The sequence below is a fragment of the Nycticebus coucang genome, chromosome 7 (assembly GCF_027406575.1).
Source record: "Nycticebus coucang isolate mNycCou1 chromosome 7, mNycCou1.pri, whole genome shotgun sequence".
NCBI lineage: Eukaryota > Metazoa > Chordata > Mammalia > Primates > Lorisidae > Nycticebus > Nycticebus coucang.
This window is the reverse complement of record NC_069786.1, coordinates 51,952,104-51,971,120: the sequence shown is the minus strand read 5'-3', so window position 1 is coordinate 51,971,120 and position 19,017 is coordinate 51,952,104. Positions and strand designations below refer to the sequence as shown.

The 19,017-nt window shown below is 38.0% G+C and overlaps 1 non-coding gene and 1 pseudogene across 1 annotated transcript; both read left to right on the top strand.

The window, feature by feature from the left end:
* The first annotated feature begins 7,181 nt into the window (after positions 1-7,181).
* Positions 7,182-7,284, top strand: LOC128590950 (U6 spliceosomal RNA). The gene has a single exon (XR_008381409.1). It is a non-coding gene; the product is annotated as a U6 spliceosomal RNA (small nuclear RNA).
* Positions 7,285-13,067: 5,783 nt separating this feature from the next.
* On the top strand, positions 13,068-13,624 carry LOC128589708 (cysteine and glycine-rich protein 2-like; annotated as a pseudogene).
* Positions 13,625-19,017: the final 5,393 nt, after the last annotated feature.

Genomic DNA, 19,017 nt, shown 5'->3' with positions numbered 1-19,017 from the left:
AGACTTGACACACAATAAAACATTTTTGTAACAATTTTGTTGAGATAGAATTCACATACCATAGAATTTACCCATTACATGTGTGCAATTCAATGGTTTTTGGTATACTCACAAGTTGTGCAATCATCGCTGTAAAATATGAGATGTTTAGGTTTAGGTAAAAGTTTTACGGAGGCTGAGGCTTCTCTGTGGTCAATGTACAAAGAATTCTCTACCCCATTCCCAAGTACAAAGAAAGATAAAAGACACAATCATTGCATTGCCACCCCAGTCATCTGCTTCTATAGCACCGGCGGCTTCCTGCTAAACAAATTGACTTCATTTTACAAAAGGGTTAGGAGGTACTATATAGCGAATACAAGTGCTTCACGGGTAGAGGAGTATGGGATTTTTCTCTTTCCTGAAAACTGGGTGGGCCTTGTCCTTCTCTTTCCAGTCTATGGATCAGAGACAGTCGGCAATGATTAGTTTAATGTTCCTTGGCTTCTGTTAAGGCTTCTTTTCTCTTCTTAAGATTCAGGATCAATGCCACTTCATAATACCTTTGGACAGAACTTGCCATTCATTAGCTTATCGACATTTTAGTTTGCTTGCTTCCAGAACTCCATTGTTGAGTCAGTTACACCTCTGTTTAATTAGACAGAAACGACTTTTAAATAAAAACACTTAATTTTCCCCATAAATGGTAAAGTGTGAGCCACAGACAGCCAAGGCTTTAGAAAGAGTCACAACTCTATTTAGGCTGATGCTTTAGATATTTTGCAAAATGCTTCCTTATTCCAGGGAGAGAAAAATTCTCTAGAGACAGCATGTTGGAAAAGTTAGATAGTTTTTTTTTTCCCCTGGTTTTCACAGGAAAACCAGTGTGGTAAATTTAGTTTACAATGTGGTAAATTTCTCAGACACCGTATTCATTTGTGAGTATAATACATATGTATATGTATGTGTGAATGTGTCCTGGTACACCTCTAGGCCTCTTTTCTCTTCTGCTGGAACTGATGACCAATCTAAGAAAGGTTCATATCAACAACATCTGAGTTTGATTATGAAAGAATGGTTAAAACAATAAGAACAATCCCCATAAACTCTTAGTGATGGTTTAGAGTCCGTCCTTTTTACTGATGAAAAAACTAAGGCCCAGGGAGATTGGGTAACCTTGAACCAGAACACACTTTCCTGCTTTCCTTAGAGGAGGTAGTCATGCCTTTAGAGAAGGTTGTCTTTGGTTATAACTAAGTGCTTTTCTAAATATGATTTCAGGATTTCTCTTCAGTAAGCTATAATGAAGTAAGTTTTAGCCTTTGTTAATAACCAAGTATTATATTTTCAGGATCATGATGTTAAATAAAAGCAGAGCGCAAGTCATGTTTTAAAATTTTTTCTTTTCCATGATGCTCAAATAAAAAGAGTATTAAGCTGTGTTTTAAAACTGGTTATTTTCCTTGGCTGTAAACAAAGATTCTCGATTCAGTATGAAGCTTAAAGTATCTATGAATAGTTTCTAAATCCCAGCAAGTTCTAATACTGTTCAAACTGCCGGTAATATTGCCACATATGGATCCCATGTTGGTTTAAAGCACATGCCCCCACAACATTACCCTTGTTTATATGTCTTGCAGCAGACCCTAGTTCCAGGAAATACTTTGTCATCAAGCATTTGACAATTCTTGGTTGCCATCAACCATGTCACAAACTTAACATTCAGCTTTCCCAGTCACTCTTTCCAAGGACCCAACTCACCTCTTTCTGTTTGGGTTTCCATGCTGACATTTAGAAAAACAACAGTCACTTGACTCACAAAGCCCTTTCTCTATGTTCTGTACTAATTTTAATATTGACTTTCTCCTAAAAGCTCCAAAATATTTTAAGAATTTTTTTCCTTTTTTTGCAAGATTTGAGCTTCCAAGCTTGTATTTTTTAAGTGCTTCCAATTTTTTTCTTAACATATGTTGCACGAAGTCTGTCCTATTAACAGAACTCACTCCTCTTCCAAATAGTATAAAAATTCAAAGATTTAGCCTTTCAGAGAGCATTTCTAGGTTGTACAATTAATTTGAGATTTGTGTTTAGCTCAAATCACTTTGTTTAGATTAGATTCTCCCATGTCTCTTATCTATAATTATCAAAGATTTTGAATTCAAACCCATTTCTGGAACACCCAATTTAGTGTGTATCTGGGTGGTGACACATTTCTTTGTACTCATAAGGACAGCAAAAGATTTTTTAAAAATGAACACACCAGTATAACATTTAATTCTAACATTTTTTAAGCAGCTCTCCTTTCCTTCCCCCTCCCACTCAGAAAACTCTACTTAAAATGATAAGATTTGATAAATATGTACAGCAAATTAAGAATTTTCAAGAGGCATTACAGTGTGTCGTGAGGCACTTTGACACTGATCTGATCTTAGCTCTGTTATTTCCTACCTGTGGAACCTTCAGAAGATTACTTTTCTCTTTTTGTCTTAGTTTCTAAATAGGATTAACAAAAGGTATATGCAGATTGAATAGTAACTATATAAAAATCGCTTGGAATAGTGCCTGGTATTTAGATGGTATTTAGGAGTAATACATATTTGCTATTACTAAACTGTATTAAACAGAATAAAATACATAGATTAGTTACTAGAGATAGAGATATGATAGATCTTGAAAGCTACATACATTAATTCCTTGGGATACATAGATAGGATAATTTGGGAAGGAACTTACTTATTGCTTTGATTTTTTCCTTGATTTTATTATGTATTTTATTAATTGCCTTGAAGAATTTTCCTCCTTGCCTTGAATTACAACTTGCATCATAAAGAAATAATCCTAAAGTAGAAAGCATTGAAAGATTCTTGTGTGGCTGTTAATCGTGATTATATTCTGTTTCATTATCCATTTTGTAATGGTATTAGGATTTGGATGATATCTTTCCCAAATGATTTTGACTTATCGGAGCCATCAGGACTCTAGAATTCTACCAGACAAAAGTGCCAGAAAATTCTGGAGAGGTTCACTAGGGTACAACATGGGAGAGGGCAGGAGTGTTGCTCCTACCCCGGGGAAGGCACTTAATCAACTCTAACCAGATCTGCCACAGACTTTTGGTCAGGCTAGAAGCTGAAGAGTAAGTTCAGAGTGTAATTCATGATGATGAATTCTTGATTTACCTTGTTTTGATTAAGTCAAAAAGTTCAGTGCTACTAGCAATGATCCAACCATCACACTGAAAGTTTCTGTTCACAAGTCCCCTTGATAGTTGTTGAAATATTTAAGCAACTGACAGGATTTTACCTGTTTATTAAAGGAATGGTCAAAAAGCATGATTTACATATTCTCCTCTGGAGAATGAAGATTAAATAGTTTTAATTTAATGGGGGACAAACTATAGTGTAATTTACTGTGCATGTATACATGTTGTGAGGATATAAAGAGAATAGTGCTGTCCCTAAAATGTTCGGATCCTAATAAAGTTAATACTGAGACTCTCTTGGGTTAAACAAGGAGTATTCAAAAAAGTTCATGGAAAATGTGTACTTAAAAAATTATGCATGGATTTCAATTTTTTTGCACCAAAATAAACTCATATTAACTCATTATAACCTTTCTGAACAGCATCTACTTTGAGGCACTATGAAATATAGGACATCAGTTTGAAAAGAGGCTTTACTGGCACAACATGAATTCTGCTAAAATTAAAGCAAGAACAAACTTCGAATTTATAGAGAAGCTTGAATGGAAGAATGGTAAAATCGCTGATGCTTAAGGAAAAGTTTATGGGGACAATGACCTAAAGAAATTAGAAGTTTACAAATGGATAATTTGTTTCAAGAAGGGATGAGATGTCGAAAATGAAGCCTGTTGTGGCATACCATCTACATCCATTTTCCAGGAAAAATAATGTTATTACAATTGAAAACAACTGATCAGTAACAGCAACACTATAAACATCTCAACTGGTTCAGCTTACACAACTCTGACTGAAAAACTAAAGTTGTGCAAACCTTCCACTCCATGTGTGCTAAAACCATCATGCTCAGCACATTTCCAGGTAAAAGCAGAGCTTTCCATGGAAATTTAAACAAGTGGCATCAAATTCTCAAGCATATTCAAAAAATATGGGAATGAAACACGGCTTTACCAGTATAATTTTGAAGACGAAGCACACTCAAAGCAATGACTACCAAGAGGTGGAAGTGGTCCAGTTAAAGCAAAAGCAAACTGATCAAGAGCAATGGTAATGGTAACAGTTTCAGGGATGCTCAAGGTATTTTACTTGTTGATTTTCTAGATGACTGAAGACATAATAACATCTGTGTATTATAAGACTGATTGGAAAAAGTTAGTGAGAGCTTTAGCAGAAAAATACCCAGGAAGGCTTCACTGAGAGTCCTCTACCACAGTGATGCTCTTGCTCATTCCTTTCATCAGACAAGGGCAGTTTTGTGAGAATTTTGATAGGAACTCATTAGGCATTTATCTTTGTCTTAGTACATTTGTGTTGCTATAAAAAATAACTGAGCCTGGACAATTTATAAAATAAGGAGGTTTATTTGGATCATGTTCCGCAGGCTGTGCAAGGAGCATGATGCTGGCATCTGCTTGGCTCCTGGTAAGGTTCTCAGATTCTTTTACTCACAGCAAAAGACAAAGTTGAGCCAGTATGTGTAGTGATTACATGGCAAGAGAGGAAGCGCAGGGCATGGAGAAGGTGCCAGACTCTATGTAACAGCTAGCTCTTATAGGAGCTAACAGAGAGAACTTACTTCTCTCCTGCCCTGGGAGGAGATTCCTAAGAGATCCACTCCCATGACCTAAACACATCCCATTAGGTACCATCTCCAAAACTGAGAATCATGTAGCAGCATATTATTTGGAGGGGTCAAATATCCAAACTGCAGCAAACTTTCAGTCCTGATTTGGCTCTTGCTTCTCTTCATTTCCTAATCTTAAAGAATCTGTAAATGTCACCCATTTTTCCTCAATGAATAACGTAAAAAGAACTACATTGACATGGCTAAATTCCCAAGAACCTCAGTTCTTAAGAGATGGACTAAAGGCTGCTATCATTACTTACAGAAGTATGTTGAACTTGATGGATCTTATGTTGAGAACTAAACTCTACATTTTTTATTTCTCTTTATATTATTTCTTTCAATTCTATTTTTCCACAAACTTTGAAACCCCTGTATATGAGTCCGATTCCTTATGTTCTGTGCCAAAGAAGTCTGCAATGACTTGTTATCTTATGTTGTCCTCTAGCATTGCCATCTATGCAAGATTTCACAAACTGCCTTCCTTTCTGTCCTTCAGCAGTTACACTGTATTGGCTGTTAATTAAACTATACTAAAGCTTTACAATAGTGATCTTAGCCTTGACTTCAAACTCTCTAAGATACTATCAAATATGCTGTTGACTATACCATTCCTCAGTTAACATGCATGGATGGTGTAGGCAGTGGACCTTCCAAAGGCAAACATTTTGTATATGTTCATTACAACAGGCCTTCAGATGGGATGTTAGTAACTAGAACCGGAGGGTAGACTATCTGATCTGGGAGGCTCAGAAAAGCATATAGTAATGGGACTTAGGCTATTGTGACTCCGTTCTAAAACGTAGGCTTGGTATAAATGCATACAACTCATAGCCTGCCCCCTCTCAGGTCCTTTCAAGTTGATTGTTGGGTTTAGTTCTACAAATATAGAAATGAATGATACCTGACCCTACCTTTAAAGACCTTACAGCCTATAAAAATGATACCCTGAGACAACAAGGCCAGAAAGAAACAAAACAATGCTTGTCATTTGAATAGAGGATTTCTCCAAAAAGAAAAAAAAAGTAAAATATTAAAATGGCAATTAAATCTGCTAGAATAGTGTTTTTGCTGATAAAATGACCAAGTCAGATTATAACAACATTCCCTTTCTGAAATAAAAGCTAGAGCTCCACATATATGTCACCTCCTACAAAAAGCGTATACACGTATGCTAGCCTTTACAGCTTTGGTATTCTGAAACAGGAGGATAAAAGCAGTTATACAGATTTATGCAAATTTTAAAGTAAGAGATTTCCTGACAATTAAGTGATTTTGTTTATTATAGACTTTTTATTTTATAATCCCCCTTGTCAATCCACAGAAAATCTGATTTAAAATTAAGATATCTTGGGTGGTGCCTATGGCTCAGTGGGTAGGGCGCTGGCCCCATATACCGAGGGTCGTGGGTTCAAACCCGACCCCAGCCAAACTGCAACAAAAAATAGCCAGGTGTTGTGGCAGGGGCCTGTAGTCCCAGCTACTCTGGAGGCTGAGGCAAGAGAATTGCCTAAGCCCAGAGAGTTGGAGGTTGCTGTGAACTGTGATGCCACAGCACTCTACCAAGGGCGATAAAATGAGACTCTGTCTCTTAAAAAAATAAGAAATAAATAAAATTAAATTAAGACATCTTTTAATTAGAACAGATAATTAAGCAGGACCGTATCTGATTCAAAGAACTCTTGATTATAACATTATTCCATATTTTATCCTAAACTCAAAAGTTTCTCTCTCTCTCTGCTATAGTAATTTTATTGTTATCTTTGGACTATCAATGGCATAAACCCCTAGTTTGTCAACATTTATAATTTCAAGAACTAAAATGTAAAAAAGTCTCAGAAACATATAAGCAAGCTGTATGGAAATGAACAAAACTCAAACTGCCCTCAAACTTCTGTATAACAATACATTTCCAAGACAATGAAGAACATCTGAAGAAATTTAAAGGCAAATAAGATTTTACAGATGAACAAGCCATCTTTCAGGCATGAGGGCAAAAGGAAGACATTCTTAGATATACATTGTTGAAGAAAATAGGATATCTTGGAGTTACAATCTGGATAACTCAGAGATGATTCAAAATTAGGAATTTAAAATAGCGAAAATAATGATATGAAAAACTTGTGTAGTTTTCCCCATTTATGCTGGACCCTTTCATTAATCCATTTGAAAATGTGGTCAGATCAATTCTGCAGCTTAGAAAAAATCTTACTCTGCAATGCTTCCCTAATCTGTTATTTCTTATTTTTTTCTTTTTTAATTTACTTTTTACTATTTCAATTAGTTGAACATGAATGTTTATGTGAAGATCTTTATCTCTCAATTTATGTAGAACCTCTTTCTGTGTTTAGTAACAATCTAAAAGAATACGTTTTATGCTTGCTTCAGTAGCACATATACTAAAATTGGAACGATACAGAGAAGATTAGCATGGCCTCTGTGCAAGGATGACACACAAATTCGTGAAGCGTTCCATATTTTTATGTGTATAAAAATAAAAAAGATCCCTGCCCCCCCAAAAAAGAATACGCTTTTCTCTGGTTTCATCACTTGTTAAAAAATGATAAACAACTTCTGGTTAATAATCATATTTGTCTCTGACTTTTCTAAAACTATCACTAAAATAAAAATAAAGGAATAAAATAAAGCATAAATCCACACGAGGAAAAATAATGTGAGAGGAAATTATAGATGAGAAGTCAAAACATTTGTGGAAAGATGGTAAGCAGATTGGATGAATCGTGGGGAAAAGGCTCAGGAACACAGAAGATACCTGAAAAGGTAGGAGAGGAGGTGGAATTAAAAATGGAAGGATTGTTCAAAAATCTAAAAGCCTGAGAAAACTGCTAGCCTCTAGCACCCTGTCATCTCACATTACTCAGCCTAGCGGTTACCCATACAGTATGAGCATGCCCTTACCTCATCCTTTGTCATATCACCCTCCAAAGCGGATTTCAAGCTTCTGATTAAATTTCTGTCTCTGGAAAGAGCCAGAGATTCATTTTTCAGATAAAGCAAACCATAGATAATCCATACTGTTACAAACAACGTGCACCTGAGAAGGGGAAGTGAGCCCTGTGAAGAATGGGGAATATGTGAAATCCTCATAAAATATTGAAACATCTAAGACCTTTTTCCTGCTCTGCTCTTAGAAAAGATCATCAGATAGGAAATTTTAGTGTTAGGCAGAATAGTAAACCCCTGAAGATGTCCATATCCTAATCCCTGAAGCCTGTGAATATGTTATGTTACATGACAAGCAGGAATTAAGGTTGCTAATCAGCTGATTTAAAAATAAGATTATCCTGTATTATCTGAGTGGCTGAATGTAGTCCTAGGTCTGTTTAAATGTGGAACAGGGACTTACAGAAGTTGAGGTCAGAGTGATGAAATGTGAGAAAGATTTGAACAGTTATTGCTGGCTTTGAAAATGGAAGGTGGACCATGAGTAAAGGAATGAGATTAACCTTGGGAAACTGGAAAAGCAACAAAATGGATTACTCCATAGAGTCTCCAAAAAAATGCAGCCATACCCACACTTTAATTTCAGCCTAATGAGACCAACTGTTGGGCTCCTGAACTACAAAGCTATAGATGAATTTGTGTTGGTTTAAACCACTAAGTTTGCAGTAATTTGTTATAGAAAACTAGTGCAAAGAGACTGGTCAAAATAAAAGGCCAAAGAAGCTGGGCGCACCTTCATGCCAGTGATCCCAGTGACCTGGAAAGCTGAGGCAGGAGGATTGCTTGAGGCCAGAAGTTGGAGACCTGCCTGGGCAACATAGTGAGACCCTGTATCAAAATATTGGGGAAAAAAAAGACAATGAATACTGAGATTGAACAGCTAGGGCCCTCTCACCCTATAGTAGTCTAATAAAGCTTCACCTCCCCCTCACTTCAAACCCCTTCCCAACCCTCCCTCCCTCGTCTACATGCACAATACACACAGCACACACACACACACAGAGACTTCAATTACCGTGAAGCTTTTATCTCAAATCTGAACAAACTGCCAAGTATCCCAGGAATCTAAGTGAAACCTCTAAAATTAAAAAAAAAAAAAAAGAAATTTAAAAAGATTTTTTTTTTAAGGCCAGGTGCGGTGGCTAACGCCTGTAGTCCTAGCACTCTTGGAGGCCAAGGCAGGTGGATTGCTTGAGCTTATGAGTTCAAGACCAGCCTGAGCAAGAGTGAGACTCTTGTCTATAAAAATAGGCAGGCGTTGTGGAGGACACCTATAGTCCCAGCTACTTGAGAGGCTGAGGCAAGAGGATCACTTAAGGCTAGGAGTTAGAGATTGCTGTGAGCTATGATGCCATGGCACTGTATTGCGGGTGACAAAGTGAGACTCTGTCTCAAAGAAATGAGACTCTGTCTCAAAGAAATGGGGAGTGTCACATAAAACTATGTTTAAAAAAAGCTATGGTTACTATAATCAGAAGTCTAAGAGAGAGATTGTATCTGTAAATGAAGTACAGCATGTTATTAAAGAAAAGGAAGTGGAGAAGGAAAAGGAGAAAAATATAAGTTCACAGAAATTACAACACATGTTAGCAGAAATTTTTAAAATTAATAGAATGTTTGGAATATAAAGTTGGGAAAATCGCTGAGAAAAAAATAGTATAAAAGGCAAAAAGGTTTGCTGCAGTAGAGAAAAACAATAGATGTCAGGCATGCCACCACAGGAGGTTCAAAAGCAAATCAATAAGGCTTTCAGGGCCGGGTACAGTGGCTCACACCTGTAATCCTAGAACTCTAGGAAGCCAAGGCGGGTGGATTGACCAAGCTCAGGAGTTCAAGACCAGCCTGAGTAAGAAGCAAGACCCCGTGTCTAAAAATAGTGGAGCTTTGCGACAGCCACCTGTAGTCCCAGCTATTTAGGAGGCTGAGGCAAGAGAGTTGCTTGAGCCCAAGAGTTTAAGGCTGCTGTGAGCTATGACACCACAGCACTCTGCCAAGGGCAAAAAAGTAAGACTCTGTCTACAAAAAAAAAAAAAAAAGAAGAAGAAGAAGAAGACTTCCAGACATAGAGAGAGAGCAAATGGATAAGAGGAAAGGAACAAAGAAATAATATGAGGAAATATCCTGTTACTGAAGAGCACATTCTCACTGAGTTCTTGGTGCAACACATGAAAAGATACAGGCATCCAAACATCCAAATGTTATAATGAGAACATTTCAGAATACCTATAATAAAGGTAGGAATTTTGAGAGACGAAGCAGAGTTCAAGTTCCAAGAAAGGGTAACTGCAAATTTAGAATTTGCATGTCAGTGTGATAGTTTGATTTTTATAAATTAATATTAGGATTTTTGGAGGGTAAATAATGTTAGGTATATAGAAAGTATAAAAACATTACAAGAACAACAACAAAAATCAGACAATAATTAGCTTGGGAAAACAAAATTATAGAAGAAAGGAAACGTAATCATAATAAATTATATATTCATTTATAAATAATAATTACGTGGTCATAGCAACAGAACCAATTGATGCTCACTTAATGAAAAATTGTGATACAAACATAATAATATTTAGAGGACAAGGGGTATTGGTGGAAAAGTGCTAGATCCTCATCTTTTAGGGTTGCAATGCAAAAAGTAACGTCTAAAATCAATAAGAGTAAATGGCACTGAAATGGTTGAGAGACATGACAATGGAGTCTAGAAGACATAGCTAAAAGCATCCAAAATGGTTTTCTCTGGGGTGATAAACTAAGAAGATCCACTGGAAGAGGCGGAGCTGGGAACTGTTTTGGATTTGTCTTTTATAATTGTATGTTCTCTTGGGGTGTTTGAGCTTGTGTAACAAAGTACCATAGATGGGGTGGCTTATAAAGGGCAGAAATGTATTTCTCATGGCTTTGGGGGATGGAAAGCCCAAGATCAAGATGCTGGCAGATTTGGCGTCCTGTGAGGGCCTTCGTTCTCCTTCACTGACAGTGCCTTCCCACTGTGCCCTCAGTAGGCTGAAGTAAGCAGTAAGCTCTTCAGGGCCTCTTCTACAAGTGCATTAATTCCATCCACGAGGGCTCCACCCTCATGACCCAGTCATCTCCCAGAGGCCCCACACCTTAGTATCACTCACTTTAGGGGGTAAGGTTTCTATATATAGATTTAGGGGGAAACAAATAGTCAGGCCATAGCATACACCTATACTACTTTGATAAAAACATTTTTTTGCAAAAAGGGATAATTTACTGTATTTACAAAGTTGAGAGCCACACTGGGAGAATTATTATAGTCTTTTTCCTCCTTTTTATGAAATAGACCTGCTTACAACAATATGGTGGTCATTTTTATTGTTAAGAAACTTGAATTATGAGTTTCCACATCTTTAAAATTCATATTGATTACCTGAGTCATGTTTTTAATTGGGGAAGACTAATAAACCATTCAGTGTTAGATATTATCTGTCATCTAAGACAAATGAACATTTGTTAATTAGGCTTCAAAAGTAAAACAAATATTGATGCATACTTAAAAATACAGATGATATCTCAATGATATTTTCTTTTTTTCCTTCCTCCCTCATGCCCTTCATTATTTTCTTCTTCTTTCTAACTTTTCCTTCTTTATTGTTTTACATGTCCAAATTTTTCTATTTTATAAACTAAATCATGTATTTATTTTATAATGAAGAAACACATCTGTTAGGTTAAAACTCAATTTAAAATAAAATATAAACGTACATAATTTCTTCATAATGTAATACACATGCATAATATGAAGACAATGATAATACACTGAATTTTAACAATGCTTACCCTCCCTCGTGGTTATCCTGGGGTTTTTTTTTTTTTCCTGTTCTAATTTTCTATATTTTTCTTTTTTTTTTTTTTTTTTTTTTTTTGTAGAGACAGAGTCTCACTTTATGGCCCTCGGTAGAGTGCCGTGGCCTCACACAGCTCACAGCAACCTCCAACTCCTGGGCTTAAGTGATTCTCTTGCCTCAGCCTCCCGAGTAGCTGGGACTACAGGCGCCCACCACAACACCCGGCTATTTTTTGGTTGCAGTTTGGCTGGGGCCAGGTTTGAACATGTCACCCTCAGTATATGGGGCCGGCGCCCTACTGACTGAGCCACACGCGCCGCCCCCTAATTTTCTATATTTTTCAAACTTCGGTAATAACAGTTTAGTACATTTAAGTATTAAATAAAGTCAATAACATTTTCATTAAAGACAATGCTGGTAACTTCTTTAAATTTAACCCAAACTGCTTTATGACGGGCAGGAAGGATATGTAAAGGGACTGCTTGCTGTGTGCAAGTGGACAATAGTAAATCCATTTGGGAATAAGGCTAGGAGGGGAATTGTCATGATTTTCCTACAACACCATTGGTTCTCCTCATACCCATCTCATGGCAGCCTTCTGGTTTTGATGGGATTTATAGCATCTTTAGTTTCAGAGATAGATCCTGGTGTGCTAAATTGTTTACAGCATAGCTTCAGGAACAGACTGACCCAGGATTGAGCCAATGAGCGCATTTCATCCCTGGCTACATCTGTTGGCTTAGGGGTAATGCAATCTCCTGAGGGGTAGAATTTTGCTTCTGGTTGAGGGAACAGCATTCTCTCTAACTGTGTGCATCCTGGAAGCCACATCACAAAGCTAGTCCAGAGACAGATACAAAAAACAGGAGAGGACAGCAAAAAGAATACAGAAAAGTAGAGCCAGTGTCCTGTTTGAGTAAGAACTGAGGTCCACCACAAGATCTAGATGTTTCACTTATCCGGAACAATAAATCACCTGTATTGCTTAAAGAATAAGAATTAAACTTTTCAAACCAAAGTTTTTTACCTGATAACATAGACAAAGAAGATTCTGAGTGTTTCTTATGCACCAGGTACCTTACACAAGTTATCTCATTTAATCTACACAAAAACAACAGCTTTTTGGTTGTTGCTGTTATTTGTTTGTTAAGGAAATTAGTGATAATGATGTTGGTAAACTCCAAGATTGCAAACCGTACCAACCATAGATTTGCTAATTTTTATTTTGTCAAGAACATTCAAAAATACCCCCAAATACCTCCAGCGTTTTAAACGGGCTTACAATTCAATGTAACCTAAAATTTGTACCTTCATATTATTTTGAAAAAATTAAAAAAAACCTCAAAAAATAAACAAATAAAAAGCAAAAAAAGAAAAATTAATATAGCCTTGGTCTAGGAAAAAAAGACGCGGGCTCGCGGATTGTCGGTGCCCTGTCTGGTCCGGCCTTGCTGGCTGCGCCTGCGGGGCCAGCTCCCTCCTCTGACCCGAAATGCCTGTCTGGGGAGGTGGAAACCAGTGTGGGGCCTGCGGGAGCACCGTGTACCACGCCGAGGAGGCCCAGTGCCATGGCCGCAGCTTCCACCGCTGCTGCTTTCTGTGCATGGTTTGCAGGAAAAATTTAGAGAGCGCGACAGTGGCAATTAGCGACGAAGAGATCTACTGCAAAGCCTGCTGCGGGCATGGTTACGGCCGGGCACTCTCCACAAGGACCACGGGGAGAGGCTCGGCGTCAAGCCCGAGAGTGTTCAACCTCACAGGCCTACAACAAATCCAAACACTTCTAAATTTGCTCAGAAATATGGAGGTGCTGAGAAGTGTTCCCGATGTGGGGATTGCGAATTCGCTGCCGAGAAGGTAATTGGAGCAGGGAAGCCCTGGCATACAAACTGCTTGCCGCGTGCCAAGTGTGGGAAGAGTCTTGAATCGGACAACTTTGACAAAGAAGGTGAAATCTATTGTAAAGGATGCTATGCTAAGAACTTTGGGCCCAAGGGCTTCAGCTATGGCCATGTAGCAGGGCCTCTCCTTCATGCTCAGGGAAGATGAAAACCCAGAACTAAGCATCGCCCACTGAGAAACTCTTCATACTCTGGGCACAGATAATCTTGTACCACTAAACTACTGTGAAATTCCACCAGCATTTTACTGTTACCCTGTTCCTGGATAGGCTGGCTAACTTATAGGAAGAGAGCACTGTATCCTTTTGCTTTATTCTCTAGAATTCTTAAGAACCATTCTTTTTAAATAAACCTTCAGCTTGAAAAAAAAAGAAAGAAAGAAAAAAAGATGCTCCTCCTAAAGAAAGAATTATTGCCATCATTACATGGATATTTACCTGTGCACAGGTGAAAGCTCCATCATGTGTGGATGCCAGGCCGGCCCCATAAGAAGTCATATTTCGATTTAGCAGGGCGTGAGTAAGGAAATACCTATTTTTTTTTAGGAAAGAACTCCAAGTAATTCTGACAGATAGCCAGGACGCAGAACTACTATCCTGGAACAGGTCCCTTTTGCCTGCTTCCTTCATAAGTATCTTTCCTGTTCTCCAATCTGCTTCTATTTGCACTGTTTGCACTCAGGCTGTACTACTCAGCTTGGCAGATCTATAAATCATGTCTCCTTTGGCCCACAGGTTTCTTTTCTTTTTTTGAGACAGAGTCTCACTTTGTCATCCTTGGTAGAGTACTATGGCGTCAACAGCTCACAGCAACCTTAAACTCTTGGGCTCAAGCGATTCTCTGGCCTCAGCTTCCCAAGTAGTTGGGAATACAGGCTGGCCCACAGTTTTGATATCTAAACATTATTTCACTTTCTCTTGTTTCCTAATGATTAAATTCCATTTTGGCTATTGTATTATTATTGTTGTTGTTGTTATTATTCAGAACTATCCAGAGAAGAAAGGAAGGCTTCTCTGTGAGCCACTAACCACAAATTTATAGTGGACACATCAGCATAACCATTCCCAAAGACCTCACACCTCAAAGTCCTACTCTGAAAGGTGATAAGTAATTCCATCTGATCAAAAATAATTTATGACTGTAACGTTCATCAATAATTTTGTTTGAATGTGGTTTAATATTTGGAGGAATAGAATTAGATTGCTTTTTGGGGATCAATTTAATGATTCCTGTGGGTTGATGATAATGATGATAATATGATTCATGCCACTCAAGAATTGTTTGGGAATTGACGCTTCCTTTGTTCTTTTTTCCCTTTTCCAAGATCAGAGACTTACTATGTTAATTTCTAGAGCTCAGCTATCATTTGCTTTTCTTCTTTCTCAAATTGTCTCCACCTTTTTCTCTCTATCCTCTCTCCTCCATCCCCTGTACTGACGTTTCTGGCATCTATCCTTTATTCAGTTAACCTTCCCGAGGAGAAGAAATCTGATTGTGTTGGTTTGTTATTACCCAGTAAGGTACATTCCTATTGGGCAGATTTTGGCTCAGGTACTGATCCTTTGGCCTGATTAACAATGATCAAGGTAGTAAGACTGGTTTCACTCCAAACATTCAGTTTCTTTTCTCCAAAGGTTTTAATAGGGGAAGTGCAGCTGGAAAAATCTTCTGAGGCTTTATACCCCATTGAGTACAATCTAATTTAACAGAGAGCTTGAAAATCCTCAGACAAGGTTTAGCTAGGAAGAGAGAGCAACAAGGTATCATAAGTAATGACTGTTCTCACTTTACCTCTTTAATATTGAAAGATGAGGATATTGATCTTAAAATATCTGTATTTTTTCAGCCGTGTATGGAGGAAAAGCCCAGGCAAATATTTACTTTCTCCTTTAACAACAACCTAAGAATGTGTGCCTGAAGGTGTAAGAACTTTACTCCCTGCTCCCACATTGCCTTCATGGCATGGCCCCCGCTGACCTCGGCAGTTTCTTCTTTGGCTAGTCTACACACACAGAAGATCCAGCTGTAATTGATTATTTGCAGTTCTCCAACTGTTCCATACATTTGTAGAAGAAGCTCTCTCTGCCTTTTCAACATTTGCAAACTTTATTACCCAGCCAACTTTTACTTGAATTCAAGATTCAACATGAGAACGATCTCCTCCATGAAACCTCATGAGTGTGCGTGGTAGCCGACTGTGACAGACTCTGTTCCTTGCCAATGCGAAAGCCATTCCTCTTTCCATTCTTTCAAATGGAACCCCAATTTATTCAAAAATCAGGCAAGGATCTCTAGTTCTTAGGAAAGGTATCTTCAGCAAGTGGTTTAGGACCTGTAATGGGGCCAATTGGTAACAATATAAAGATACGATTTTTTGAAGGTTTTCAGGACATTATACATTTCCCTCCTTGTTAACAGGATATTCCACAAAGAGCACTGACTTGTCCACATCACCTCTGGCCACTTGCATTTGGATACTTTTTTGTTAGGACATCACCTCCTGTCCTGCAGCCATCATTTGGCTTTGATAGGAAGGCCAATGGAATTGAAGAGACGATGACCTACATGCTATCGAACCACTGATCCCCAATTTGTAGAAGCACTGCTAGTTGATTTTTTGTTGCTTACATCTGAAAACATTCCTCTTACTTCCTCTGTGTGCATAAATGTAATTACTGAAGTATCCCTGTCATGTCCTCAGAATCAGTTCTGCCTGAGAGCAAAAATATCTCCACTCTTAAATAGTACCATATTATTGATAACAGGAATACATCTATAACTGGGTATGTTTGGACACACTTGCCATGCCAATAAATATAAGACAGCTACACTGGCAAAAAGAGCTCATGCTATCATTGAGTCACAGAGTTTAGTACAAACCCATATTGACCAAGCAAATTCTTTGCAGTATGCCTGCATATAGAAATATAACAAGAACTTCTTTCAGCTGAGTAGAAATAAAAATAATTTCTTCTCTAATGATTTTCATAGTCTCCCAATAAGAAGACCAAACTTCACATTCTGAGAGCCAAAAATCATCCATCATCAGCTATAAATGTTTCTTGGTCTATATTATTTCTGTCCCAGACACTGGAAGTCTGGACTTCTCCCAGAGAAGAGAACTGTCATCCTGTCACATGATAGCAATTGGCAAGTCTTACCAAGAAAGTTTGGCAGATCCTTAGAACAGGACTAACATATGTTTTATATATGTGTGGGTAGGTGTATATATAGCCATCCATCTACATACATATATGTGTACTTATTTATTTATAAGCTCTAGTTAAAGTTAGAAAAATTAATTTAGGTGCATATGGATAAGTCACACAAATTAGCACTAGTTTAAAAGGAATTAGTATAACCCTGAAAGAAATCGTTCTGATTTTCTTAAAGTAAAAGTGCCAATGCAAATTTTGAAAGTAGAACATCATGTTAATAACTTTTATCTTTAGGTTATTGCTCATTTATAGCAATGATTCTTTGACTCATGCAAGGAGTATTTATTAAACACCAACTACAAAGACATACAAGATGCAAAGTTCTTGCCTTTGTTTATCCTGTGGTCTAGTAGTAGGGGAAAAAGAGGAAATCATTCATTCATTCATTCAAAGATTATTATTGAGGACCTTCTGTGTCTGTCATATGCACCGAGAATGCAGAAGTGAAAAAACAGAAGATACTTTCACAGAGATTTTGTAACAGGGAGGAGAAAATGGTAAATAAGCGTCAAAACAGTCCATCAACATATAGACTGATAAATGCAATGTAGAGACGTCAAATGGGATGATGTAATGAACAGTAACTGGGTGGCCACTTTCAAATGGGTGAACAGGGAAGAGTCCTCTGAGAAAACATTTAAGCTGAGACCCAGGAGACCACTGGAAGAGGACATAAGGTAAAGGAAGAGTCTTTGGCTGCTATTTTTGCTATCACTATTGTTTTACTTGTTAGTATGTGCATAGATGTGTTTAAGAAAGGAATTGCTAGATGAGGTTTATGAGAGTGGGAGTGACTGAGGACAGAGGTGATCCAGGGGAGAGTGAGCAGATAATTTAGAAATCAAGCCCTCGAGAGGATGAGGAGTCCTAGTGTTCAGAGGAAGACCAGTGATGGCAGTAGAGACACTGCTCTGTAATAAATTGAGGCAGCGGGAAACAGGTATAGAGTGAAGAGGGTAGGTAATTTTAGATCGGAAAGGTGAGGAATTCTTGTCAATCCACTTCTATTTTCTCAGCGATTTATGAAGCAATGGTATAAGCTGAGAGTACAGGCGAGATTGGAGATTATAGACATGAGGTGAAATTATCATTCTGAAAAGTGGGAATGCAAAAGTCCTATTAGAGTAATAAGATGGCTTTTGACTACTCACTTCAGATTTATGGCCAGAATTTAAGGTGATACTAGCCAGTGCAGTTCTTGCATCTTCACCAATGTTTAATCATGTTGGTGCTCTGGAATTATGGGGTATAACAGGCTTGCAGTTCAGCCAGGTGATGGAGGATGGCAGAGCAAGAGAGTGAGGGTGTCATCAACAGTGGCTTCATAATACATCATAGAATCTAAGGTGGGTAGAAAAGGAAGTGAGCACCTGAGGGGGGCATGTTGATAGTAATGTAACTATACTCCACAGACTAGAATGTATTAATAAGTCAAGGTGTTGCTTGTGTAGGTACTTATTTAAAGAGATATTAGGAAGGCCAGGTGTCGTGGCTCACGCCTGTAATCCTAGCACTGTGGAAAGCTGAGGCAAGTGGATTGCTTGAGCTCAGGAGTTCGAGACCAGCCTAAACAAGAGTAAGACCCTATCTCTACTAAAAATAGGAAAACTAGCCAGGCATTGTGGTGATAGCCTGTAGACCCAGCTACTCAGGAGGCTGAGGCCAGAGGCTGACTTGAGCCCAAGAGTTTGAGGTTGCTGTGAGCTATGACCCCAGAACATTCTACCAAGGGCCGCAGAGTGAGATTCTGTCTCAATAAATAAATAAATAAATATTGAAATAATTAAAGAAAAAATATTAGGATGGGAGACAGTAGTCTGAGAATGGCATGCTCGAACTTGAGATATTGAAGGTGATGGATTTATTGATGCTCACAAGGTCAAAAGTATGACGCATACATAGAGATGAGTAGCTGAGGATGGGTAAGAAATAACATCATTCTATTGTAATGTAGGGAGACCTGGAAACTGGAGTCCATGGAGTTAGATGTATTATTTGCATGGGTTTTAAAATCAGTAAGAATGGAGTCAATAAGATTAATAACAGAATGAAAAGATAATGAGTGAAACACTAAAGTTGTTAAAGAGTGAAGTTAACTGAATTCTCTAGATGACAACGTTCAAAAAGAGTAGTAGGTAACAAAGTCATTTGGCACAAACTTTAACAGAGCTGGTGGTTTGGGAGGACGAAGGAAGAGAGTTGGTTTGGAAATGATGCTGGAGACCGAGGTAAACACTCCTCCCAGAACTGCATCTGTAGTTCGGTAGACTGCAAAAGAACAGGCTCCACTGTCTAAGACTACAACAGAGGTGATTTCAACAGG